Here is a 27949-nt window from a genome sequence, read left to right as displayed (position 1 = left end):
ATCATGTTGTGCTGCCCTCATCCAGCGCCCACTGAATCAATCGTGTGAAGTCATACGCTGGAAGTAAGTGGGACTTCATTTTGAGTTAGTGTTCAGGTCCACCATCAACTCATCTGGATTGCTCCATTGGCCTCCAAGGCTTTGCAGTTGCCTTCTTTCCTTCCTTCCCTCCCTCATCACATTATGTTCCCCACTCTCTCCCTGGTGGGGTCCTGTACTTCAGTTACTTCACAATCTTTTTCCTTGCCAGTACTCCTAACACTAAGGAGGCTGAGGCAGGAGGGTCATGACTATACAGTGAAATCTTCTCTCAAAATAATCCCATTCCTTATTTGATAAAGGGGGCAAGGGTGCTATATATTTCATAGGGGTTTTGTTGAGGGGTAGCAGAGATACATATAGGTCGAGTCCCCCAGAGTAATTAGACCATAAGTGGTAGACTGAAAAGGATAAATATAAGGCCAGGTGTGGTGGAGCACACCTTTAATCCCAGGACTTAGGAGGCAGAGGCAGGAGGATCTCTAAGTTCCAGGCCAGCCTGTTCTACATAGAACGTCCCAGGACAGCCGGAGCTACATAAAGGAGCCTGCAGAAAAGCAGAAAGCAGTGGTGAATGTGCCTGAGGATGTGGCTCAGTGGTAGAGTCCATGTTTAGCATTTGTGGTGCTCTAGGTTCAGCCTCAGCACTGAACATTCATAGAAAAGGAGAACAAACCAGTGCTATGTGACAGAATGCTCTAACACGTGCCTATAATCCCGGTGCTCAGGAGAATGAGTTCTTGACAAGCCAAGGCTTGCCTCAAGAAAACCCAAACCAACCCCTCCCCCTCCTTAAAGGTGGTAAGGACAGTGTGCTTATTAGTCAGGGTTTTTTTTTTTTAGAGGAACAGAACCAACGGGATGAATATGAATATATACATATATGAATTTAAGTCAGTTTATGTTAAAATAGCAACAGTGGCTGCATCACCCAAGAGGCTGAGAACCTGGTAGTTCTGACCTTGAGGCTGTGTGTCTGAGAAGTTGGAGTTGTCCTGCGGTAGCTTTCTCTCATTGAGGGTATTGACAACCTGGTAGTCCTCAGTCCACCAGGTACATACAAAAAACCCTAGAAGGTTCCTAGTAATCCACTGGTCCTTCGTCTATGACAGAAGCCTGGAGTCTCAGTTAAGATTGCTAGTGCTGTGATAAAATACCACGACCAAAAGCAACATGGTAGGAAAGGGTTTATTTTGCTTAAACTTCCATATCAGAGTTTATCACTGAAGGAAGTCAGGGCAGGGGCTCAAACAAGGCAGGATCCCTGAGACAGCTGATGCCGAGGTTATTGAGGAGTACTGCTTACTGGCTTGCTCAGCTTGCTTTCCTGTAGTAACCAGGGCCATGAGCTGAGCCCTCCCACATCAACCATTGATCAGAAAAAAATTTCCCACAAACCTGCCTACAGCCTGATCTCATGGAGGCATTTTTTCAGTTAAGCTTCCTTTTTATCAGGTGACTCTAGCTTCTGTCAAGTTGATATAAAACTAATTGGCAGACTTGGAAATTCGGGATCTCTTATTGGGGAAGGAAGGAATCAGCAGCAGTAGGGTAAATTAACTTGGCAAGAGAGGGGAAGACAGGTCATCTTCCGCCTGCCATACCCTTTTTATCTAGGCTGCTACCAGGAATTGCCTCCCACAGTCAGCATGGGTCTTCCCACGTCAATTAAGGCCATCAGGACACTTCTTCAGGTGACACTTCGTGTGGAGGTGATTCTAATTTGTGACAAGTTGACATTGAAACCAACCCCAATACCTAGTTGCTGCCAAGGCAAACCTCAAGGACTTGACAGGTGAGGTGGCCTGTGGTTAAAGATGGTTGAAGTTAGGATAGTAAGGTTAGCATGTTAGATCAGTTGCCCACAGACAGTGATGACGGGTTAGAACAGCAGGAAAAATGGAGTCAGTGTCAAAGGCAAGGTCCACCCTGGCTAATGAAGAAAGAGTTTTTTTTTTTTTCCCCAGCAAATGTTTGCTGAGCTCTTACTAGATGTCAGTAAGTAACAAGACTGAGAAGCTTTCTGATTTTATGGAGTTTAAAAGTTCGCAGGACCACTTGTAAGCTTTAAGACTGTACGATAAATAGAAAATTGCAAACTACAATAAGAGCGATGAGATAAAATATGTTTCTTTTAAAAAAAACTTTGTAGATTTCGAATCATGCATTCTGATCCCACTCATCTCCCTGTCCCCTCTGCCCTTGCAGCCTCCCCAAAAACAAAATTTAAAGTGAAACCCAAACAAAAAACAAAATGAGCAAACAAAAATCTCGGCGTGAAAGGTGTAATGTGGCCCAGTGAGTCACACAATTTACCCTTCAGTCCTTACGTGTTTAGTTGTAAGTGTTCATTGCGATGAGTTGTTGGTCTGGTTGCCTCTGGCTTCTGCTACACTGTGGATACTGGGCCCTCTCTGGAACTCTTGGCTATCCTGTTGTCCTGTGTCGTGGAGATCCTGCAGCTTTGGATCTGCAGGTCCAGCCACTTCACCTGCTCCAGCAGTTCATAGATCAGGTGGATGCTGGGCCAACTTTTAGCCCTGGTTCTGGGTGGTAGCTGGGTTGGTCAGCCCACTAGGATAAACTATCCAGCACTGCCCAGGCTAGCTTACCTAGTCTAGCAGACAGCAAGGAACAGGGCCAGTTTTCCTGCTCTCTGCCCTTGGGTCCAACACACCTGCATTCAAACCACCAGGGCCAGCTCTGTTTTGCCCAGGTGAAAAATAGGACCTGCTCTTCCAATTGCTGCAGTTGGTGAGGGGCAACACCTGTTCTCATGCCTGTTGCAGATGGCAAGGGATGGGGGGGCATATTTCCCTTACCTTTGCCACCCTATGGCATACAAGGGAGGGGGTAGGGTCAGCTCTCATGCCCACAGGGCCAGCTCAACTGCACACCTTTCAACAGTCAGTTCTAGTGTGCTGCCCAGGTAAGGTACCATGCCTGCCCTCCTGCATGCTGCAGCTGGTGAGGAGCAGGACCAGTTCTTCTACTCTTGTGACCCTGGGTCAGCTCTCTCACCTGCTACAGGTACCACGGGGTGAAGGGAGAGAGGGCCTTTTTTTCCTCACCCATGCCACTTCGTAGTGGGGGGGGGATCAGTCCTGCTCTCATGCCCCCAGGTCAGCTCACCTGTGCCCCCGCCAGCAGGGTCAGCTTTATTGTGCTGCCAAATGGGCTTCAGGGCCTGCTTTCCCGAGTGCTGTTGCTGGTGGGGGGTGGTGCCAATTCTCCCACTCATGATTAGGGCCAGCTCTCCCACCCACCCACCACAGACAGCAAGGTGTAGGGGAGGCAGAGGTCTCTCTCTCCCTTTCCCTCTCCCCTTCTGCATAGTCCTATCCTCACTGCTTTCAGTGGTAACAGGAGCCCTGGACATCAACACAGACAATTTGTGTGGCATGGTCGTGGCAGGTCCTGGGACCTAGACATAGCCCTTGGCAGCAGCCTAGGTCTGGATGACACCATGGCTCTGGGTGGCAGTGCCGGCTACTCAGATCTGCAAGACCTCAGCAGAGGCTTGTAGAAGGAGGGGCTTCTTGTTCATCCTTGCTACCCGGCTAACTTAGTTCCGAAATAACCACACAGAAACTGTATTATTTAAATCACTGCTTGGCCCATTAGCTCTAGCTTCTTATTGGCTGACATTTACATATTTAACCCATTTCTGTTAATCTGTATATTGCCATGTGGCAGTGGCTTACCGGCAAAGATTCAGCATGTCTGACTCTGGCGGCTCCATGGTGTCTTCCTGACTCTGTCTTCCTCCCAGCATTCAATTCCATCTTCCCCGCCTAAGTTCTGCCCTATCAACAGGCCAAGGCAGTTTCTTTAATCATTAACCAAGAAAAGGAACACACAGACAGGACCACCTCCCACACCACAGGCTCAACCCTTGGATACTAACCTAGCTGTAGGTGGCAACCAAGGCCCCTGATGTCTGTGTGGCCCTTAGTAGCACCATGGGTCATGGACATCAATACAAGACCCCAGTTGTTGTTGGACCATGGGCCCAAACATGGTCCTTGACAACATCCCAGGCCCAAATGTCACCATTCCCCTGGTTGCCGGTGCGGTCACTCAGTTTGCAGCATGGCCCTTGAACCCCCACATAACCCCAGGTGTGGGCCCAGATCCTGGGCATTTGAAGGCCCCCAGTGGCAACAAGAGCCTCAGACATCAATGCAGGCCCTGACTGTATCAGGGCCACAGAGTAAAAATGTTTCTATAGATGCTTATAACAAGGAGAACTGACTGTCTAGAGTGTCACATGTCCCTGAAGAAGCAATAACTAATAAAAGTTCAATGATACATGTATTTGAAAATACAATGGAACCCATCGTATGCTAATAAAACAAAGTCCATTAAAAAGATTGACAGGAGAGGATTGAAGGCTGACTTGCAATAGGTGGAGGTGGCTCATGGGTGGGTAGAAGTGTTCCAGGTCATAGAAATAAACATGTACACAAACCTGACACTAGCTGTATAGTGGATTTGAGGGATCAAAAGCTGTCTTGGGAGTAGAGCATTTTAAGCAGAGGGCTAGAGAGGGTTAGGTGGTGAGGGATTTGGGCTGTGTTGTAGGGACAGTTAGAAATGTTCCTAGTTAAGGGATTAAGTGAGTAACATGATCCATTTTCTCTGTATATTTCTTTTGTACATGAATTTAAAAGATGTGTGTGTGGTGTGCACACTACAGTTTGCCTGCAGAGGTTAGAGTACAACTCTTTAAGTATCAGTCATCTCCTTCTACCCTGGTTACTGAGGATTAAACACAAGTTGTCAGACTTGCACAGCAATTATTCATTATACAGACTGAGTAGGTTATATTTAGGAATGTCTGTCCATCTATATGCGTGTGTGTGTACTTGCGCACACATAATAGTTAATGTAAAAAGAGGCCATGAATTTAAAGGAGAGCAAAGGCAAGTACATGGGAGAGCTTGAAGGGAGGAGAGGGGAAAATGTAATCTAAACAACAACAGAAAACATGCAGCCATCTCAATGACCCTGTGTTTTTGAGACATGGTCTTGTTACCCCAGGCTAGTCTTGATTTCTTGATCCTTTTATCTTTGCCTCCCAAGTGCTGGAATTGTGGGCATATTTCACCAGCCGTTGCTTTGTCTGTTTCTTAAGTGTGTAAAAATATCTAGTCATGCTGGGCGGTGGTGGCGCACGCCTTTAATCCCAGCACTCGGGAGGCAGAGGCAGGTGAATCTCTGGGAGTTCGAGGCCAGCCTGGTCTACAGAGCTAGTTCTGGGACAGGCACCAAAGCTACAGAGAAACTCTGTCTTGAAAAACCAAAAAAGTTCTAGTCATAATTACAACCCAGAAATAAATCATGTCCAGTTTGTATATTAGTGTTTATTTATGAATATATGTACACACTCAAAAGGCATATATAAAATAAATTTAAACATATAAGCACAACTAATATATAAAGTGATACCACTTTATAATTAGAAATTGAACATATAGTCATTGTATTTCCACTTCCATATATAGATATGTTATTTTTAATTTTATGTGCACTGGTATTTTGCCTGCATATATGTATGTGTGAGGGTGTCAGATCTTGACGTTACAGACAGTTGTGAGCTGCCATGTAGGTGCTGGGAATTGAACCCAGGTGTAGTGCCTGCACTACAGGACAGTTCATGAGCTAGGAAAAGGGCTGAAGATTTAAACACCTACACACAGAGGGACATGGGTCATCCTTGAAACAAGAATGCCAACTTTATTGTGCTCCAGGGAAGCTTATATAGGAATCCTTAATGGATAGCCACACCCCTGCTCTTGGGATTTTCAGGTGTAAAACCCTCCAGAAACTACTCCCCTGCCATCAGGAACTCATGAGGGTCTGGTGCTCTGAGCAGCTGCAGGCACAGGAAAACAAGTTGTTTACTCTGTTCAACAAGGGGCCAGGTGTCTGCAGCCCCCAACACCTAGGTTCTCTGGAAGAACATTCAGTGCTCTCCAGTCTGAGATCATGTTATTTTTTAAAATACATTTTTATTTATTAGTTCTTTGAGAATTTCATACAATGTAGAGATCATGTCTTTTTTGAGACAGGATCTTTCTATGTAGCTCTGGCTGGCTGGAATTAAAGGCATGCACCACTACAACTTGATGTGGGAAGTTCTTCTGTATATGTGTTGCTTTTGTTGGTTAATGAATAAAGAAATTTTTTTTTTGTTTGTTTGTTTTTGTTTTTCGAGACAGGGTTTCTCTGTGGTTTTGTAGCCTGTCCTGGAACTAGCTCTTGTAGACCAGGCTGGTCTCAAACTCACAGAGATCCGCCTGCCTCTGCCTCCCAAGTGCTGGGATTAAAGGCGTGCGCCACCACCGCCCGGCATGAATAAAGAAATTGCTTTGGGCCTATAGCAGGGCAGAACAGAGCTAGGCAGAGAATACTAAACTGAATGCAGGAGATAGGGTGGAGTCAGAGAAGTCAAGTTGCCTCACCAGAGAGAGACTGGCTGTGGTAAGCCACAGCCACATGGCTATACACAGATTACTAGAAATGGGTTAAATTAAGATGTAAGAGCTAGCCAATAAGAAGCTAGAGCTAATAGGCCAAGTAGTGATTTAATTAATACAGTTTCTGTGTGGTTATTTCGGGTCTGGGCAGCCTGGAGTGAACAAGCAGCTCCGTACAACAACTGACTGATCATTTGTTAAAGGTTGTATAGTAATCCATTACCCTCTTTTAAAAAATACTTTTCTTAATGCATTCAACAGGATATCCATTGTAAGATTGTAGAAATATTATAATCCTTATTTACTTCCTTAACTGAGAATGTTTCTAACACTTCATCATGAAGTATTGTATTTGATATGGTTTCTGCAAGTTACCCTTTATCAAGTAAAGACTTTAATTTTTACTTCTTTGGGGGCTTTTGAAAAACAATAGTTAATGTGGAATTTTATTCAACTGCCTTTTTACTTTTCCACTTTTATTACACTCGTACTCAGTCAATACTGTTACATTTTTTTGTATGTAGTGTATGTATGTATGTGTTCCTATGTGTCCATGCAGAGATGGGGTTTCCACCTCTTGTTTCTGAGACAGTCTCCCTGAACCTACATCTTTCTGTTTCTACTATACTAGCTGGCTAGTGAAGCCCAAGCATTTGATCATCTACTCCCCCACTGCTGGGGTTACAGATAAATGCCACAGTGCCTGCCTTTTATGCAAATGATGGATCTAGATTCAGGTCCTGGTGTTTTGTGAGGCAAGTATGTTTCTCACTGAGCCATCTCCACAGCTTCTAAACATGCCTTTACCTTTGTGGCTGATTGGAATCAGGATCCAGCCAAGGTCAGTTTTTCGTATTAGGTTATATCTTTTCTATTTTATTTTTTTAATAGAAAATACTAACATTGTATTTTAGACATTTCTAAATATACACCAAGGCAGAATATACCTTGTGTATGTATTCCTGCCCTGCTCTAGGAATTTATGGGCATTTAATGTGGTGTGATTATGGAAAATTACTTTGTTTTGTTTTCACTTTTTAATTCTCCTATAAAACTTCAGGTTTCCATCGACCATTTTCATACATACACAAATTTTAATTGACATCCCTGCCTCAATTTTTCTTTCCCATCTTACTCATTTTAAATCTTCTTTAAATTATATTTTTATTTTTGAATGTTTTACCTGCATGTACCATGTGCCTGTTGGAGCAGCACAGAGAGAGTCTCACATCCCCTGGAACTGGAGTTAAGGGTGGTTGGTGAGCCACCATGTGTGTGCTGATAATCAAACTTGGTCCTCTGCAAGAACAGCCAGTGTTCTTTAACCACTGAGCCATTTGTCCACCTCCCTTGTTTTAAATCTTTTAAAAGCTAATAGCAAAAGTGCCTTATCCCTTTTAATATCTTGCTTTTGGCTTGTTGAAGAAGTCTGGAATTTGTACCATAGACACTTTCCAATGTTCTTGGTTTGGCTAATGGCTTCCCCGTCAGTCATGTTTTACTTGAATTTCACATATACTGGGAATAGCCTTTAGATTCAGGTTCTATATTATTATTTTAAAAAGAATAATTGAGACTAAGACCTTTCATTTATATAATGTTTGACTTTTAGTATAATGATGAGTGGATTGAGGCGTTGGGGTGTGAGCACTTCCTCACGTTTTCCATTATCATTTTGCCTAATGGCTTTACTACTCATCTAATAACTGTTCTCTAATTCAGTCCTTTTATGAAGGGTTTTCCAAGTAATAATTTTCCAATTCTATAATTCTCTCAACATTTGTAGTTTAGAATTGCTTGTAAAAGTATCTGTCCCCAATTTGATCAGCCTAATACACTTCCTGTAGGAAAAAGGATTGTGTTGAACTCTGTTTAGTTGCCAGTTTTCCAGATAAGGAGTCAGTGTCCTATTGTCGGTTGACAGATCCTTAAATGTTAAGCCTCCCTTGAATTTCTTGGATTAACTGTTTCTATACGGGATGCATTCTTTTTATTTTACATCCCAGCTACAGTTTACCCTCCCTCCTCTCCTCCCAGTCCCTTCCCCCCAGCAATCCTCCCCCCCCCCACTCCATTTCTATTCAGGTCTCTTGTGGATATCAACAAAACATGGCATATTAAGTTGTAAGACAATGCTCCTCCCCTTGTATTAAGGATGAGCAAGGACTAGGTTCCCAAAAGCCAGTAAAAGTAGGAGACAGCCCCTGTTCCCACTGTTAGGAGTCCCACAAGACCAAGCTACACAGTGGTAACATTTGTGCAGATGGCCTAGGTCAGTCCCATTCAGGCTCCGTGGTTGTTGGTTCAGTCTCTGTGAGCCCAGATTAGTTGATCCTGTGGATTTTCTTGTGGAGTCCTTGACCCCATTGGCTCCTACAATCTTTTTTTCCCCTCTTCTGCAGAATTCCCTGAGCTCTGCCTAATGTTTTGCTGAGTCTGCATCTGTTTCCATCAGCTGTTGGATGAAGCCTCTCTGACAATTGGCCAAGCACCAGTCTATGGATATGGCAGAATATTGTTAGGCTTCATTACATTGACATTTTTCTCCTCCAGTTGTGTTAGAGATTGAAGGAGCAGCCAGTCTATGACTGGTCCAGCCCAAAACCCATACCAGGAGAGTCAGCCCACCCCTGACACTGCCTCTGAAGCACCAGAACACATAGGCTGGATGGCCCAGAGACGTAGGATGCATTCTTATAAAAGCACTGCAGTATTTGAGTGACTACTGTTTTTTTTAGCATATTCTGTTTCCGTGTTTGTATATGTGATGACCTATAACTTTGATTCTTAACCCAAAGAAAAACTACTTGTAGACCAGGCTGGCCTGGCACTCAGAGATCCCCCTGCCTCTGCTTCCCGAGTGCTGGGATTAAAGGCATGTGCCACCAGCACCTGAAAACTACTTCTCTAGAAGGCATTTGGAAATGTCTGGAGGTGCTTTTCATTTTCACCGTTAATTAAATGTGTATATCTGTATGAACCATCTTAGCAGAAAGGATCTAGGCATGCTAATTAAGAACTGGCTTATTCAAATTGCCAGATGCTGGCAGATGTGGTGGCACATGCTTTTATGTTGAAGTGGGAGCAGCGGGGCTGTGTCCCCGGCACCCGGCTGCCCGCATGGCTTTACCCAAAATAATTACACAGAAACTGTGTTCTTTTGAACACTGCCTGACCCATTAGCTCCAGCCTCTTATTGGCTAGCTCTTACATATTGATCTAACCCATTTCTAATCTGTATAGCACCACAAGCTGGCTTACCAGGAAAGATCTTAACTTGCGTCTGTCTGGAGTGGGAGAATCATGGCGACTCACTGACTCGGCTTCTTTCTCCTAGCATTCTGTTCTGTTTACTCCACCCACCTAAGGGTTGGCCTATCAAATGGGCCTAGGCAGTTTCTTTATTATTTAACCAATGACCTTCCTCCATCACTTTTAATCCTAGCATTCAGGACACATGAGGCAGGTGGATTTCTGTGAGTTGGAGGGCAGCCTTATCTATATGGTGAGTTGCAGGCTATCCAGGGCTACATAGTAAGACCCTGTCTAAAATACTCACACACACACACCAAATAAAAAAAAGCCATCAAAAACCATATTGCCAGCTGTTAAAATATTTTCTTGTGATTATCCAATTTTCACCTCAGTATTCTATACTTTTGTATATCTAGGTTCATAACAGGTAGGCCTGTCATTTTTTGTATTTGTCAGTTTGGTTGTGGAGACTATACTAGTCCTACTCTGTGTTCCAGTTGTCCTCATATCTTGTTCCTGTGGAAATTTGTATATGACATTTTACCATTTTATAATTTAACTGTTCAGAGGAGGCAGTATAGTGTAACTTTTATTCTTGGACCTTTTAATATTTTTCACAAAGACTTCATATACTCTCCTTGACATCTGATGAAATACGTATTTCCTATCCTAGAATTTTGATCATTCCACAGCCTTTATTCTGGTGTAGATTAGTAACTAGCTATAGCTATAAATGCTTCCTACATAATTCCCAGATGTCTCTTGACTTTAATTCAATCTGTGGTATACATTTTGCATTAGAATTATTCATTGTAAGTCACAGAAATTTTGATAATGCAAGCAAAAGTAAGAATGTGTGGAAGGATAGTGGGGTTGTTCACATTCAAATTGATAGTGCTTGAAAAACAAGGCCTTGGGCTGGAGAGGTGGCTCAGAGCTGGCTGGAGAGGTGGCTCAGAGGTTAAGAGCATTGTCTGTTCTTCCAAAGGTCCTGCATTCAAGTCCCGGCAACCACATGGTGGCTCACAACCATCTGTAATGAGATTTGGTGCCCTCTTCTGGCCTGCAGGTGTACACACAGACAGAATATTGTATACATAATAAATATTTAAAAAAAAAAAACAAGGCCTTCAGAAACCAGGGACCCACTCAGGAGGCAGAGGTAGGCAGATCTCTGAGCTAGCCTGGTCTACAGGGTGAGTTCCAGGACAGCCAGCACTACACAGAGAAACCCTGTCTCAGGGTGGGGGTGTTGACGGGAGTCAGGAGCTGGTGAGCTTCAGGCATTTGGGGAGCAGAACCTCTGTCTCTAGTATTTTCAATTAAGACTCAAAGTTTAAGGATGGAACTGGGCTGTAGTGAATCTCAGCACTCGGGAGAAAGAGGCAGACAGATCTCCGAGTTCCAGGCTAGCCAAGGCTACACAGAAAAACCTTGTCTTGAAACACCCCCCCCCCAAAAAAAAAGAAATGGTTGGTATGCTAAAGAGTAGCCAAGAAGCAGCTAAGTGAACTGACAGCTCCCTGGATTTATTTCCCAGTCCCTACAGGGGAACTTACAGCTGTCTGAGTCCAGTTCCAGGATATCTGATGTCCTGTTCTGAACCCCCACAGGCACCAGGCATGCATACACAGCCATTACATGCATGTAAAACACTTATACACAATAAAATACTTTTTTAAAAAAATTTAAGAATGGAGTACTCATTCCAAGGACTGTTTGGGATTTCTTGTTATTATAAAAAGATCACTGAAAAAATGCTAAGAAATGAATAACAACTAAAGGAAGTATAAACATCTCTAAATGGAGATGTTGAGTAAGCCTTTCAATTTGTATGCCAGGATCTCAGAAAGAGGTAAAGAATTAAGAGCCATAGGATAACTGAAATAAGGAACATAATTTAGGTTTCTTTGAAAGAGAGGGATGATGTATCTCTCCACTGGGCATGTACTGTTTTTGCAGTAATTTGAGGATTGGTCCTGTTTCAAGGAGAAATTAATTAGACCTGGAGGATGGAAAAGGACTTGAAGATGTACAACAAAAACACTGTGCTGGAAGCATCCCATTCCTAAGAATGAAATTGTTATGTGTAAATTTTAATGGAATGTAGTCTCTCTTCGTCAAAGTTGTAATAAACGCCATGCCCTTTTCTCTAAAATTTATCATTTATGTGACACCTGTCCACATGCTATGTGTTTTATGAGTGCTGTTTTGATTTCATAACATAATTATGCAGATATTATTTCTTTTAGAGACAAGATTTATCTGTGTAGCCCTGGCTGTCCTGGCACTCACTCTGTAGTCCAGGCTGGCCTTTAACTCACAGAGATCCGCCTGCCCACACCTTTCAAGTCCTGGGATTAGAGACATGTGCTGCTTTGCCTGGCTATTATTTTATGCATGTATTCCTGGAGTCTTCAGAGTGTTTACTCAAGGTGTTATTACTTGAAAGAATTCCAAGACCCCTTTCATGTAAGTGCAATGCACTCCAAACAATAAGCTATAGGTTAAGATTGTTGAACCTTTCCTGTGTACCACATAACATACCATGCTTAACCCATTACCCATTATCTCATTTAGTCTTTGTAATAACCATATAAGCAAAGTACTGCTATCTGTACTTAAATGACGAATTTGAGGCCTAGATATACTAATACATAACATGGTTGTCACATACACATTTTAGTAAATGGAACAGTTGGACTTGAATATATCTCCTGGATTCTAAAACCTATATGCTTTATTGATACATTTTCCCATCGCAAACCCCACAAAATCCAGACTAGCAGTCCTCTCCCTTGACAGTGTATAAAACTCACCTGGGGAGCTTTAAACAAAATAATGGTGAACCTCATCAAAGATTTTAATTTGGTTTAGAAGTGTGACCCAGTTACTGCATTTTTTTGTAAAGAATAGCTTTTGTAAAGCTAGTCATTGAGTTTAATCAATAAATATTAAACGAGTGTCTGCTGTTCTAAATGGTCTCTAGGCATTTATATTCAAGCAGGACTATCAGTTGGCTCTTGCCATGGTGCCGCCTAACAAAGCCCACAGCATTTCTGAATGCATAGTGAGCGCTTGTTGTCACAGATTTGGAGACCAGCTGAGACACAGCTGGTTAGGAGCATTTTGTTGGACAACTCTGATTCAGACTGAGGTGGTTCTGTCTTTTTTTGTGGCAGTACCATAATAAAGCTACAGTGGCTATGTGTCACATATTACTAATCATCTTTGGACCAGTGGACTAGCTGGCTTGCTTCAAAAAAAGACACCACCTTTTGGTGTGTAGAACTGGAAGGCTTATGACAGGAGCTGAAAGTTGGACCCAATAGTTCAGTTTAGCTGGGAAAGATGATAGAAAACAATAAGTACATTACCAAGCATAGTAGAAGGTACCAAGTTGTATTGCAAAGAAAATTGAGTTTTAGAAGCTACTATGAAAGCAATGTGTAGCTAGGACTGTGTGACGGTTTATTTTGCTTGCCAGCTAGACTAAATTTGGAATCAACTAAAACCCAAGGAGCTAGACACACCTGTGAAGGATTTTTTTGATTGGGTCACTTGGAGAGAAGACCCACCCTAAATCTGGGCCTTGTCTTCTAGTGGCATATCAGTTCTGTTTCTTTAGAGAACCCCGACTAAACAAACTATGCCATTGTTCTTAAAATGGTAAGAATGAAACTTGGTCTGACATTGCCTCAGCCATTAAGAAAATAAGAATATAATTCTAAAAGGTAAAGAATCTTACCTCTAGCTAGAAATGAAACTGAGACCTAAGCCCTCCCTTCTTCCCCTCCCTATTTCCCCCTCTCCTTCTCTCCCTCCCTCGTTTCTTGGGATAGGGTCTCACATTGTATATCAGGCTGACCTCAAATACAGATATCTGCCTGCCTCTGGGCACAGGGATTAAAGGCATATACTACCATGCCTGACTTTGCATCTTGGTTTCTAAACTTAGACTGTGTTTGAATCTGTAGTCTTAGAATTGTCCTTTTACCAGAGGCTCCAAAAATGAGCTGTACAGAATCAGTATGTCATCATCTCTGTTTCGGATTACAATTGTGGTCTTGATTTTTCAGAATGAATACTCTGAAGAAAGGATATGGGACCTGCTGGTACCTCGAGCTTATTGTCTAAAGAGAAGGTGAGTAATTGAAGTGGAGAGAATAGTACAAAGGGAAGTCTTCGTATTTTCATTATGGCTGCTTTCTATGGGGAGCAGAAGCCAGTTGTCCGCAAAAGACTACACGTTTGCCTGTGATGTTCTGACGTCTGCCTTTCCAAACCCTGCTTTCTTCTCTCCACCTTTAGCCTCATTTTGTCCTGTCTTCTTAAATGACTGTGTGTGCCATGTTTTCAAAGGTGTGCAATAGTTAAAAAAGAAAATAAGGATGTGAATCTGTGTGTTCTTGTGCATTTTTTATTTACCCCTTTGTGCAAGTTTTTGGACTGAGTATTTATTTGGATTGAGTGTTTGTGTATTTGAATGTAGGCTACAGTGTGAACTTGTTGAAATAACGTTCAGTAATGCCTTATTCTTCACAATTACCAAGCTAGGCTCTGTTGCAGTGTAAATGTGAAATGTCCTCTATCGGCTTTTACATCCAAACACTTGGCCTCTAGTTGGTGGCAGTGGTTTGTGTAGACAGTTTGTCTGTGTCCCGGCAGTCACTCCCTAATAACTACACAGACTTACTATTAATTATAAATGCTTTGCCTATAGCTTAGGCTTGTCTCCATCCAGCTCTTAGAACTTCAATTAGCCCATTTATATTCATGTATGTGCTGCCCCAAGGCTCATTTACCTCATCTATGAACTTGCCATGTTGCTGCTTAGGCATCTGGCAGTTTTAACCTTTTTCATTTCCCTTTGCCTCCCCCTTCCACCATAGACATGGGTAAAAGCATTCAGCAGTAAGTATTGGGATAATACTCTTGTACACTGTAAAGATTTGTCACTCATATTAGTTTAATAAAACGCTGATTGACCAGTAGCCAGGCAGGAAGCATAGGTGGGGCGACCAGACTAGGAGAATTCTGGGAAGAGGAAAGGCAGAGTCATTTGCTACCCAGATGCAGAGAGAAGCAAGATGAGAATGCCTTACTGAGAAAAGGTACCAAGCCACGTGGCTAAACATAGATGAGAATTATGGGTTAATTTAAGTTGTAAGAGCTAGTTCATAATAAGCCTGAAATAATAAGCCAGACAGTTTATAATTAATATAAGCCTCTGTTTTTCTTTGGGACTGAATGGCTTGGAACTGGGTGGGATAGAAACTTCTGTTTACATTTTGCTCTTTTTTCTCTTATGTGATTAGTAACTCCTGTGAGCCCCCTACCACCTCATCCCCACCCTTCTCCCATTTTATTTCATATTCACTTGGGTAGTAATTGTTGATTAGTGGTACTATCTATGGAGCTCAAAATTGTAACAAATATGGCTTCTATATTATACATGTTCAACTAGATTCTCAAATGTTGGAAGGATCACTGGTGCTAGAGCCACAAGTAGAGATTTTTTTCTTTTTCCTTTTTGGTTTTTCAACAGGGTTTCTCTGTATAGTTTTGGCTGCTGTTCTGTAACTTGCTCTGTAGATCAGGCTGGCCTCCAACTCACAGAGATCTGCCTGCCTCTGCCTCTGTGAGTACCAGGATTAAAGGTGTGTGCCATTACTGCCAAACTCGAGATTTTTTTTTATGGCTATAAAAATCAGTTCTCTCTATCTAAAGTTATTGACTTTTTATAGCCAGTGAACCAAACAAGTCCAACTAGTTGCCTAGTTTTATAAATAAAATGTTATTGGAAAACAACTATTCAATTACATAGCTGCTTTTATGGCAAAGTTGACTGGTTGTAAAATATTGGAAACCCTAAATTATTTATGAAGCATTTTGCAAGTGGAATTATATGGATTACTTGTTTTCCAGTAGTTGACCAGCTTTACTGTGAGGAAAAAAGTTCTACAATCATTTAAGAGCAGAAAGTGTCGTGTCGGGATCCCAAAGATGGACTAGGGACAGAGGGTCACTCTACCTCTTTGTTCCCCTTCCCAATGTAACCATACTGATCAAATCTTTTTCTGCTTTCTACTGTGAATGTCTCTTTAATTGGTCTATTGAGGTTGAGTGCCCAATGCTGGTTTATGAGGGACTATGACCCTAACTGTTGTAGAATATTATTTTAAGGTGTATTACTTTTGTTTATGCTCTGGACCATTTAATAGTGCAAAGATGTTTTGATTAAATAAAATTCACCTGTGGCCAGAAGGCTGCAACCGCTGCTGACAGGAAGTTGTAGGGGAGGAGCCCTGGTGGAGAAGGGTTTTTAAGGAGGGGGCGAGGAGTGGGTAGCACAAGAACTTCTTAGGAGACTGAGGAGTTGAACTAGGTGAGCTGCTTGTTATTCAGCCTCTCTGGGGAGCCGGCGTCTACCTCAGCCTTTGAATCTTGAAGTTTTTTTTTTAATTTGAGGGACAGAGATTTAGATTTCCCTTTGTAGCTTTGAAAGAATTCCCTCAGGCTGCAGCTCTTGCTGCTGATAGTGGTGGAGTTGCAGTTGCTGACTGGGATAGCCATGGCTTATATGGCAGCAACGATTAAAGAGGACAACACTAACAAGTATGCTGACAACTTGGCAAGTCATGGCTAGGAGAAAAGGCTTATTTTTTCAGCATGCTGACCCAGGTGGAGAGGAAAGATTGAGGTGTCCCTTACAGTTGCTGGAGTCACTTTATCCCTAGGACTTGTCCCGTCTTTCCACACTCTGCTTTGTGAAGGAGATGAGAATTTGTATTATGTTCCAGACTCTTGAGGAAACCCGACTCTTGGTAACCTTTCCCCAGTCAGCTCACCTCCGCGTTTGCCTTTCCATTGGTCTGGGGATTATTCTCACAATTAATTCAGTGCTTTGAGTTTGCTTATCTAAGAACATGGCTTGTAGGATAGCCTGAATCCAGTAACACTTTGAGCCATTGTTAGTAATTGCCATTTGGTTCCTAGCTTTGTCTTTCAGAGTCCTGCTCAGCCATTTCTGGTTCTGTTAAGCCATTTGGTCTATTACACCATGATATGACAGGCCTTGTCCATTTGGAAGGCTCTGCAGGCCTTTGAGCCCTTGGGGTACTTCTGAGCAATGAGGGTGTAGAGGAGGTGTCTGCTGTGATTTATGGCACCGGGAGGAATACTGTTGTGTGCTCTCTCGGTGCCTTTACTACCCCAGGAAGAAATTCTAGCTGACCAGCCTTTTGTAAACCTAGAATAGCATCTGAAGCAGCACAGGAATAACATTGCTCTCTTCCTGGACCTCTTGAGAACCAACCTGTGGCCATCTTAATTTTGCATTTTTTAACATATTGCTTATTAATTTTGACATAACCCTATTAACATGCATGTATGAAAAAAAGCAGAAAGTGTTGTGTAAATGAAGTTAAACAACTTCGTCCATGTTGTGAGAGTAAAGAAGCATTTCACATGTTTCCAGGCATTGAGAAACTTCAAGGAATAGAAGGTTTCTACCTGTTTGTTCTCAGTTTATGAGTTAAGATGTACTGCAGCGATTCCCGTTTGTAAAGGGGCTGGGAACCTCGAAAAAGAGAGCAGGGTGAGAAGGTTCTGCATGGTATGTGTGTCTTAACCTAACCTTGTCTTCTAATGATAGTTTCTCAATGGGCAATAGTATGGACTCGGAAATGGAACATGGAGTATACATGAGAAAAATGGGGAAAGTGGGGGAGGAAGAGGTGGAGTAAGAATTTTGTTTTGAGCCCGGCAGTGGTGGCGCACGCCTTTAATCCCAGCATTCTGGAGGCAGAGACAGGTGGATCTCTTGTGAGTTCGAGGCCAGCCTGGTCTACAAGAGCTAGTTCCAGGACAGGCTCCAAAACCAAAGAGAAACACTGTCTCGAAAAAACCAAAAAAAAAAAAAAAAAAAAAAGGATTTAGTTTGGAGCTAGAGGGGAAAGGGTCAGGTGAGCAATTCAAGGTCACTTTGAATTGCTGCTTTAATTGAATAGCATATTACAAAATCAAACAGTGATCTAATACATTCAAGTAGTGCAAAACATTGAGGGAAAATAAAAGGAGTTTCTTACTCAGAGTTTGCAGAAAGCCGGCTTTTAGATGGAGTACTGTTATATGACATTATTCCTGGGAAGACACGAATAAATGTCTGCTCACTGCAGATAGGAAAGCAAAGGCAGACCAAAGTTAAGGATATCTCTGAGCTGCAACTTGGTCTTATTGGGGTTTCATATAGGAATATGGGTTAGGACTTATAAGAACAATAATGACTCAAAGACAGCTGAATCGCCAAAGCCCATCCTAGCATGAATGACAGCTTACAAAAGTGGCAAATCTGGACTGCACTGCACAACTTGCTGGCAGCTCAGTGGGTAGGAACGTGTATTTTCTGGGCTGTTCAGTTGGTCTGAGCCTCTTCAGACAGCTTGGCTGCTCTGAGAATTTTTCTTAGCAGCTCTTACTCTTTATAGACACACCCAGAAGGAGAAGTACATCTAGTCAATTCCAGGGACTTCCTGTAGCTTTTCTGAATCTTTTTTTTTTTTTTTTTTGGTTTTTCGAGACAGGGTTTCTCTGTAGCTTTGGAGCCTGTCCTGGAACTAGCTCTTGTAGACCAGGCTGGTCTCGAACTCACAGAGATCCGCCTGTCTCTGCCTCCCGAGTGCTGGGATTAAAGGCGTGCACCACCACCGCCCGGCCACTTTCTGAATCTTAATGAGCCTCTCTTTAGAATATCCCAAGTCTTACGCAGCTTCACTGCAGGATGGAATGTTTTATCTCAGAGGAAATTGTTACTTTACCGCCTTCCTCTTAAATTCTTTTTTCCCTCTTCTGCAATTATCTCTGAGCCTTGGTGGGGGACTTAGAAGTCTGACTAGCCTCCTCTAGTTCTAGTAGGGCGTTGCACCCCTGTATCCTCTTATTTATCCCTCCATTTCCAGAGCTTGACTGGTGGTAGTCTGAGTGGCATTTCATTTTGTTTTCTGCTGCAAAACACTAGTGAGGAAACGTCAGAAGAGGAAAACAGAAAGCAGAAAGCTATCCCAGCTAGACACTGACAGCAGTAATAACCAATGGTTAGAGATGCAAGTGTTGGGAAGCCCCTCAGTTGTTATATCATAATTATTTACCAAAGCAATAGTAATCGTTTCTCCACTGGGGCCTATTACTTCTGGGGCCCCAGGCTTCTGTCTTAAGTTGCCAGTCCCAGATGTGAATTTCCCTTGGTGGAGCAGATGTGAGTCCAACCAGAAAACCAGTGCTAGCTATAACTTTTTGTGCCACTATTGCACTAGCTACCACATCTTGCCTGGCACTTCCATCATGAAGCATGGCTAATCACTGGTAGGACTTTGGGCCTTAATTCTCCCAGGCAGCCTTAGGCACTATAAGAGCTAGCCTGCAGTGAGGGGGACACTTGGAGCCTAGTTCTCACTTTATGTCTCCAAGTCCTACAAGCAAACTGTATGCTGTTGGAAGGCTTTCCCGTCCCACCAGCCTGCCCTCAACCACATAGGCTTGTATTTCTTATCTATGCTCTACCACATGGCAGTGCCTTTTTTTTTTAGCATGGCATTTTTATCTTGTTTCTCTCTGCATCTGACTTGCAATTCTGCTCTTTTCCCCTGAGCTCTTTTTTTGTCTGCAAGTCCTGCCTAACATTTTCCTGCCTAGATACTGGCCAGTCAACTCTTTATTAACCAATGAGAGTCATGCATATTCACAGTATAGAAAAGGATTATTCCACAGCAATATGCTGTCTTTAGTAATAGAGTCTTACCATCTAGTTCTGGAGTGCAACCAATACTCTTTATTGTTTTAGGGACCTCAAGGGTCTTCAAGGCCAAAAACTCCTAGGGGATGACCCAGGCTTAACTCTGGGATTCTCAACAATTTTGTGGCTTTTGTGGCACATGTATTTCCACTGTCACAAAATATCCTTGTTTGTAGCAATTACATCCTAGGCTGTTGCTGATTATTGTCACATGGTTATCAAATGTACCTTACACATCCATAAAGCTCCCCAATGTTTCACAGCTGTGCCTGGTCCTTGCCTCCCCCCCTTGTGAACTGAGTGTTCTTTCTCTTTTGGGAACCTTCTTAGGTGTCTCAAATGGGTGTCCAATTCTGCAAAAATACTGACGAGTTTGTACCATTATGCTGTCTGGATCTAACTTTTTTTTTTGGAGGATGAGCAGGGCAGCAACATAAAGCCCTGAACTAACATGCCACAGTAAATAGTGAGGTTATGAAGATAACCTCCGTGAAGCTCTCGGAAAGCCCACTGTGATCTGTTCTAAGCCAGTGATGGTCAGGTGATTGCAGTTCACAGCTGTCTTAGGGTTACTGTTGCTGTGATGTGATGCCATGACTGAAAGCAGTTTGGGGAGGAAAGGGGCTACTTTGCTAGTATTTCACTTTTCATCATTGAAGGGAGTCAGGATAGGAACTCAGACAGGGCAGGAACCTAGAGACAGGAGCTGATGTAGAGGCCATAGAGGGGTGCTGCTTACTGGCCTGCTTCCCCTGGCTTGCTGAGCTGAGACCACATTCTTATAGAACCCAGGACCCAGTAGCACAGGGATGGCACCACCCAATGTGGGTTGAACCTTCCCCCATCAGTTACTAATTAAGAAAATGCCCTCAGGCTTGTTTAGAGCCTGGTTTTATGGAGGCATTTTCTCAGCAGGGGTTGTCCTCCTCTCAGATGACTTTAGCTTGTGTCAAGTTCACATAGAACTTTCCATAATAACAACTGAGAAGACACTATAATATATATAAGGGGGGTTCCAATACAAACATGAATTTTATTCATGTCAATTATCTGGCTTCCTCACCATGGGACACTTCTCATAAGGCCTCTGTGCATTTTCCTCAGCTCTGATGAACATGGTAGGACTGGTTTTAGCTTCTCAGTCTGAACTAAGGTCAGTGGGGTAAGAGTTGTCCACCTCCTTGGCCGTGTCTACACTTGGTGACCAATTTCTGGGACCAGGAGAGAAATGTACACAATTTACTTAGGAGAGGCAATTTGCCCATCCTTAATCAAGCTTAATTCCTTTTCCCACCCCTTTGTTTTGGTTTTTCAAGACAGGGTTTCTCTGTGTAATTGCCCTGGCTGTCCTGGAACTTGCTCTGTACATCAGGCTGGCCTTGAGATCCTATTGCCTATGTCAAGACTAAATATTTTTAACATCAATAGAAGAACAATAAATTCACAATTCAGTATGGACCCTATGGTAGTTTGAATGTAATTGGTGCCCATAAGTGCCACAGAGCATGGCACTATTAAAAGGTGTGACTTTTTTGGAGTAGGTACGACCTTGTTGGAATCAGTGTGTCCCTGTGGAGGTGGGCTTTTGAGGTCTCATATGCTCAAGTCATGCCCAGTGTTTCAGTTCACTTCCTGTTGCCTGAAAGATGTAGGACTCTCAGCTCCTTCTCCAGCACCATGTCTGCCTATATGCCACCATGTCCTGCTGTGATGATAATGGACTAAACCTCTGAAACTGTAAGGCACGTAATTAGATGTTTTCCTTTATAAAACTTGCTGTGATTGTGTTTCTTCACAGCAATAGAAACCTTAACTAAGATAGGTTCTTCAGTAAACCTGAATGAGCCTCACCTGCAGGTGCCCTAGCCACTCCAGTAGGGAAGTGGCTGGGGAGGTTACTGTCCCTGAAGACCTACTTTCTCCATAGTGTAGGTGCAGTAGAGATCACCCGTTTTTTTATACCCACCTGTGTGGTGAATTACTTGATCAGGTCATAAGGCCTTTCAAAGGCTCACCCACACTGAATTTGGTCTTATCAATTTTTTCCCTAGGGACTCCTGCTGGATAGAAATCTATGTACATTTGCTTCCTAGTGACATAGACTGACCTGACCCTATTGTTGATCTTTTTATTTTTCCCCAGAAGCTGTGTTTGTTTTAGCACCTTACAGATCTAGGTCACCCCCTGGGGTAAGTCATTTGGGTCTGTTAAAGCTTCTCTTACTTTACAGTGATTATGTCATACCATGAGACTCACCAAAGCCACTAAAGCTCCGTACCAGTTTCATGGCCCCTCCTAAATCTCTCTCTTCCTCAACCTTTGGATAAATGTTCTCATGTGTTCTGGAATGAGATTGTCTGTAGCTTTTTTTTTTTTTTTTTTTTTTTTTTGATTTTCGAGACAGGGTTTCTCTGTAGCTTTTGGAGCCTGTCCTGGAACTAGCTCTTGTAGACCAAGCTTGCCTCGAACTCACAGAGATCTGCCTGCCTCTGCCTCCCGAGTGCTGGGATTAAAGGCGTGCGCCACCACCACCCGGCTTGTCTGTAGCTTTTAATTGTCACTCTTGTCTTGTATCTTCCCTCTTTACTATCCAATACTTCCTATGGATTCCAAATTTTCGGATCTAAGGAAGGACTCTTTAGCACACACATTTGAAGGGGACCCCCGACACAGCAGGAACTCCCTCCTGGATCATGGATTAGGCACAAACCACACCTAAACACCTGTTTTTACAGAGAGATTCTTTATTAAGTGGAAAGAAAAGTTAAAGTAGCCACTTTCTAACTCAGGCAGAAAAATAGCAACAAATCACCTTGTGGGTTTAATTTTTTGTTTTTGTTTTTTTCAATACAGGGTTTCTCTAGCTTTGGAGCCTGTCCTGGAACTAGATCTTGTAGACCAGGCTGGCCTTGAACTCACAGAGATCCGCCTGCCTCTGCCTCCCTAGTGCGGCACAGGTGTGGTGTAAGGGTTTGTTTGTCTATATGTTGCTTTTATTGGTTGAATAAAGAAACTGCCTTGGCCTTTTGATAGGGCAGCACTTAGGCAGAGTAGACAGAACTGAATGCTTGGAAGAAGGGCAGACAGAGAGCCGCCATGGAGATGCCAAGTCAGACATGCAAAATTTCCCTGTAAGCCATGACCTTGTGTAAACACAGATTATTAAAAATGGGTTAAATCAAGATGTGAGAGCCAATAAGAAGTTAGAAATAATGGGCCAGACAGTGTTTAAATAAATACAGTTTCTGTGTGATTATTTTGGGGGTTAAGCTAGCTGGGCAGCCGGGCTGACAAGCAGCCTGCTCCTCCTGTTACAGAGAGTCTGCGAGACATTCTACAGAATACAAAAAAAGTGACTACACAGTTTTTAAAATTTCCTGCTTCATGAAAAAGTCTGCTGGATACTCTGGGCCTGTAGGCTAAAGATGCCCCAATGGTACAAAAAAATCTTTGGGTGACTGTACAGGCAGCAAGATGTGTCTATCATTTCTAGAGTTTTAAAAGTTGCTTACAATGCACTTCCTGTTTACTTAGGTGATATTATATCCTTCTAAAGTCTTTTATGGGGTTAAAAAATAATAATTATAGTTTTCCTTTGTTATGATAAAAGATAAAATAGATATAAATATAACTAATTCTTGATAACTGTTTTATGTAATTTTACTATGTTAAAGTAAAAGCCTTTTTGTTTAAACAAAAGGGGGTAAATGGTGTAGGACGTTGTTCTGTTTATATGCTGCTTTAATTGGTTGAATAAAGAAACTGCCTTGGCCTAGTTGATAGGACAGAACTTAGGTAGGTGGAGTAGACAGAACTGAATGCTGGGGAGAAGGGCAGAGTGGCAGAACACCAGGGATTTTCTGCCTGGTTCGGACGCTGGTTAGAATCTTGCCGGTAAGCCACAATCACATGGCAATACACAGATTAATGAAAAATGGGTTAAATTAAGATGTAAGAATTCGCCAATAAGTTAGAGCGAAAAAAAAAGAGCTAATGGGTCAGGCAGTGTTTAAATGAATACAGTTTCTGTGTGATTATTTTGGATGTAAGCTAGCTGGGAAGGATAAAACAGGGACCCTGCTCCCTATGCAGGTGTAATTTTCAAGAGAAGAGGGGGAGGTCTGTGTTAGAATGGGCTAGGGTGTGGTGGTAAAGGAGATAGGGGACTAGGGAGAAGGGGAAAGGAACAAGGAAAAGGGGCTAGGGTATTTGTCCTGGAGCATGGGGGAGGACAAAGGGCTGCCTCTGGATAGAGAAGAGACAGAACGTAAAGGGGGAAACCCGTGTTAGAAGGAGGTGTTTAATTTTAATTTGGCATGTTAATTAGGTGAGCCAAGGGGGGGGGGCTTCTGATTGCTAGACTTCAATACTTTGATAATTGGACCTTGGTGTAGTCAGCCTGGGGAAGAGAAATTGGCCAAATAAGGGAATAGACCTTTGTGGCTAGCTTTAGGAATGGAGAAGGGCAAGACCTGCCAGAGCCATGTGCTCGAGTGGGCTGTTGTCCCTTCACTTCTAGTGTACGCTCTTCTTGTATCCTGACAACGGCAAGACAGCATCTCTATTGCATCCTCTCTTACTGAAGCAAATTTCCAGTGAGGAGCCATCTTGGCGTTTTCTACATTTGTTTGCTATACATAGCAGCAGCCACACAACCTCTTGTTAGCCTGTTGGAACTCATTTCTTACATGTTCCTCTCAGACCACAAAATTTGCTCTAAACCCTTACCTTTATTTTGTGGTGTCTCTATAATCACACTGTGGATCCCACTCATCAGACAGACATGTGATTTCTTACCACATAAGGGAAGACAGCCTCATTTGGATTTCTCCCTCAGACTCCACACAGAATTTCAGTATGTGTAAAGGACTTGGCATTGCTCACATGTCTCAGAGTTCATTGCAGGAGCCATGCAACCACTGCCGTAGCATGAAGGCACGCTACTCCCAAACTGTGTTGTGAGAAGAGTGGCAGGCTGCTTCCTGCCACCTGGCTAGCTTTCTAGCTTTCCCCAAAATAATTACACGGAAACTGTGTTCTTTTGAACACTGCCTGGCCCATTAGTTCCAGCCTCTTATTGGCTAGCTCTTACATATTGATCTAACCCATTTCTAATATTCTGTGTAGCACCACGAGCTGGCTTACCAGAAAAGATCTTAACCTGCATCTGTCTGGAGTGGGAGAATCATGGCGACTGCCTGACTCCGCTTCTTTCTCCCAGCATTCTGTTCTGTTTACTCCGCCTACCTAATTTTCTGTCCTATCAGGCCAAGCAGTTTTATTAACCAATAAAAGCAACAGATAGATACAAGACCCACCTCCATCAAAACTGCCCGGGGAAAGGTAGCCATATAGGAATTGCCCTGTCTCACTCCACCCAGACTTTCCCTTTAGGTACAGAACTCTGCCTTGGTTGAATGTCTCAGAAGATGGGGTATGTCTTGTAGCAGCAGGAACCAACCTGCAGGCAACTCACTAGGCTCGAGAGTATCTTTTCCAGGCAGCAAAGCCAGCTTATGCTCTTTCAGACAATTTAGCTTCTTGTTCTAGGAAGCTGCTGGGAAGGAAGGGATCATATTACATCTAGTCAGTTTCAAGGACTTCCTGAAGTTTTTGAGTTGTTTGCTTCCTCAGACTTTATTTTTCTTTTTTTCCCTGTTTTTTTAAGACAGAGTTTCTCCATGTAATAGTCCTGGCTGTCCTGGAACTTGCTCTGTAGACCAGGCTGACCTCAAACCGAAAGAGATCTGCCTGCCTCTGCCTCCTGAGTGCTGGGATTAAATGGATGCACCACCACTGATTTCCTCAGACCGAGTGAGCCTCCTTTTAGAACATCTGAATCTTAAGCTTTCCTACTGTAGGACAGAATGCTTTATCTCAGAAGACAAGAGTACAAGTGCCTAACCCCAACCCTTACTGCCTTTGCCAGGGAGTTTCAATGCTTGTCAGAAATTTCCCTCTATCTGTTCTCAAGCATACTGAGCAAGTGACAGTGTACTTATTCAATTTAACTGTTTTTAAGCACTGCCATGGACAGACTGCTAATATTGTCAGTCAAGAATATGTTATATAGCCAGGCATGGTGGCGCATGCCTTTAAACCCTGTGCTCTCAGAAGGCAGAGGCAGGTGGATCTCTGAGTTTGGGACCAGAGGGGTCTACAGAGGGAATCCCTTGATAGGGCTACATGGAGAAACCTTGTCTCAAAAAAAGAATGTTATAAGGTTGGGGACATACCCCAATCAATGAAGTGCGTGCCACACAATCATGAGGACATGAATTTGGATTTGTTAGCACACATGTAAAGATTTAGATGTGGTAGCATGTGCTATCTACATGGGGTATCCTAGCACTGGGGAAACAAACAGTAGGCTCTCTGGCAAGCTATTCTTGCTGAGCTCCAGGGCATTGAAAGAACCTGCCTTAAAAGGAAGGTACATGGGGCTCAGCAAATAACACTGGCTGCTCTTCTGGAGCACCCAGCTTTAATTCCCAGCACCCACATGGAGGCTCACAACCCCTCTGTAACTCAGTTCCAAGAGATCTGATGCCACCTGTTCTGGCCATTTCAGGCACTGCACACATGTGGTGCACAGACATACATATGCAGACAAAATGCCCATACACATAAAATAAAAATAGATGAAAAATATTTAAAAAGTGGAGAGCAATAGAGGAAGATACTGACGTCTGATCTCCAAATGCATGAATGCTTACGTGCATGTGCACCTCCTACACAGGAGCATGTGCACATGCATATGCACACACATACTTCATACAAAAGTGTTTAAAATGTTATCTAGTAAAGGTTGTTTGGAAAAGTCACCTTGTCTCCCAAGACAGTAGCGATTACCATACTGCTCATTGAGTTAATACATATTCACTTTGGTCACTGACGCATAGTATGACCATGGAGTCAGACTTGGTTAACCTACATACATGACCTTGATCATTAAAAAAAACTTATTGATTCCTCGTAGGTTTCACATCATGCATTTTGATCCTGCTTATTTTCCCATCCTCTTGCATCTGTCCTCTGCCCTTGCAACATCCCCCACCCCAAATCAGAACCAAATTCAAAAGAAAACTAAACAAGAGAAACGAAACAAAAAGGAGACTCCTGTCGTGGAAGCTGTAGTGTGGTTCAGTGAGTCACACAGTTTACCCTATAGTCCATTAATCTTGTAAGTGTTCACTGCCATGAGTCATTGATCTGACTCGGCCTCTGGCTCCTGCTAGACCACTGATGATGGGCTCTCACTGGGGCTCCTCTTGGATATCCTTTTGTCCTGCTGTTTTGTTTCTGTAGGTTTGTCCCCTTAACATGCTCCAACAGTTCAGAGATGAGGTGGATGTTGGGGTGTGCTAACTCATTCATAGTCCTGATGTTGGGCCTGGGCGGTAGCCGAATTGTTCAGCCTGCCGGTTTTCCGTCATCAGTATTACTCAGGCAAGCTCTCCAGCACTGCCTCAGCTAGCTCACCCAGTGCAACCTCCAGCAAGGGGTGGGGCCAGTTTTTTTTGCTCTCAGATCCTCAGATCTAGGTCCTCTCCACACTCACATCACCAGGGCCAGCTCTACTGTTAATCCCAGGCAAGGTGTGGGGCCCTCCTAATTACTGTAGGGGAATGTGGGGGGTAAGGGTAGGTCAGCTTTCCTGCTCTCATTCTGGGTTCACTTGCACCCAGGACAATAGGGTCAGCTCTAGTGTGCTGCCCAGGTGAAGTGCATACCTGTGGTGAGGGGTGGGGAGCAAGCTCTCCCCTGAGGAGTAGGGCCATTGTGCCTGCTGCATTGTCCAAGGTCCAAGGAGGAACAGGACCAGTGAAGGGCGGGGCCGACTCAGCACAGCATGGCTCCAATGATCCCTGTGCTAACACAGGTACATGCCATGGTCTTCATCAGACACCAGCTACAAAAGGACCAGGGACCCAGACACAGCCCTTGCAGCAGCTCGGGCCTAGATGCCACCACAGTCCTGATAGCACAGACCACCCAGATCAGCATGGTCCCCAGGAATCCACAGAGCCCTTGGTGGCAACAGGAGCCACAGACATCATCCCAGACCCGGGCTGCAATGGGGCCACAGACCCAGACATGGCACTAGGCAGTGGCCCATGCCTGGATATCTCCATGGCTCCAGGTGGCAGCACCAGCCACCCAGATCAGCATGGCCCTGTATGTGGCACATTGACCAACTTATTTTAACCTTTTTGTCTTTAATTTCCTTATGTGCAAGATGAAGTAAATTCTAAGCTAAATTAATAATTGCATGGGGTAAAAAAAAAGCTTCAAACAAGCTTTTAGAATTATTTTTGCTTTTTCATCTCTTTTAGGTCCTTGCAGTTGCACAATTTGCCAGTGTGTCAGCTACACCTGT

At 43.3% G+C, this 27949-nt stretch overlaps 1 long non-coding RNA gene across 1 annotated transcript; it reads left to right on the top strand.

Annotated features, from left to right (window-relative positions):
* Positions 1 to 27949, top strand: LOC130867231 (uncharacterized). Its single transcript, XR_009056442.1, has 3 exons — positions 1 to 63; positions 13856 to 13920; positions 27906 to 27949. It is a non-coding gene; the product is annotated as an uncharacterized LOC130867231 (long non-coding RNA).

The sequence above is a fragment of the Chionomys nivalis genome, chromosome X, assembly GCF_950005125.1.
Source record: "Chionomys nivalis chromosome X, mChiNiv1.1, whole genome shotgun sequence".
NCBI classification, from domain to species: Eukaryota; Metazoa; Chordata; class Mammalia; order Rodentia; family Cricetidae; genus Chionomys; species Chionomys nivalis.
The sequence above is the reverse complement of the archived record's forward strand: the minus strand, read 5'-3'. Positions and strand labels throughout refer to the sequence as shown.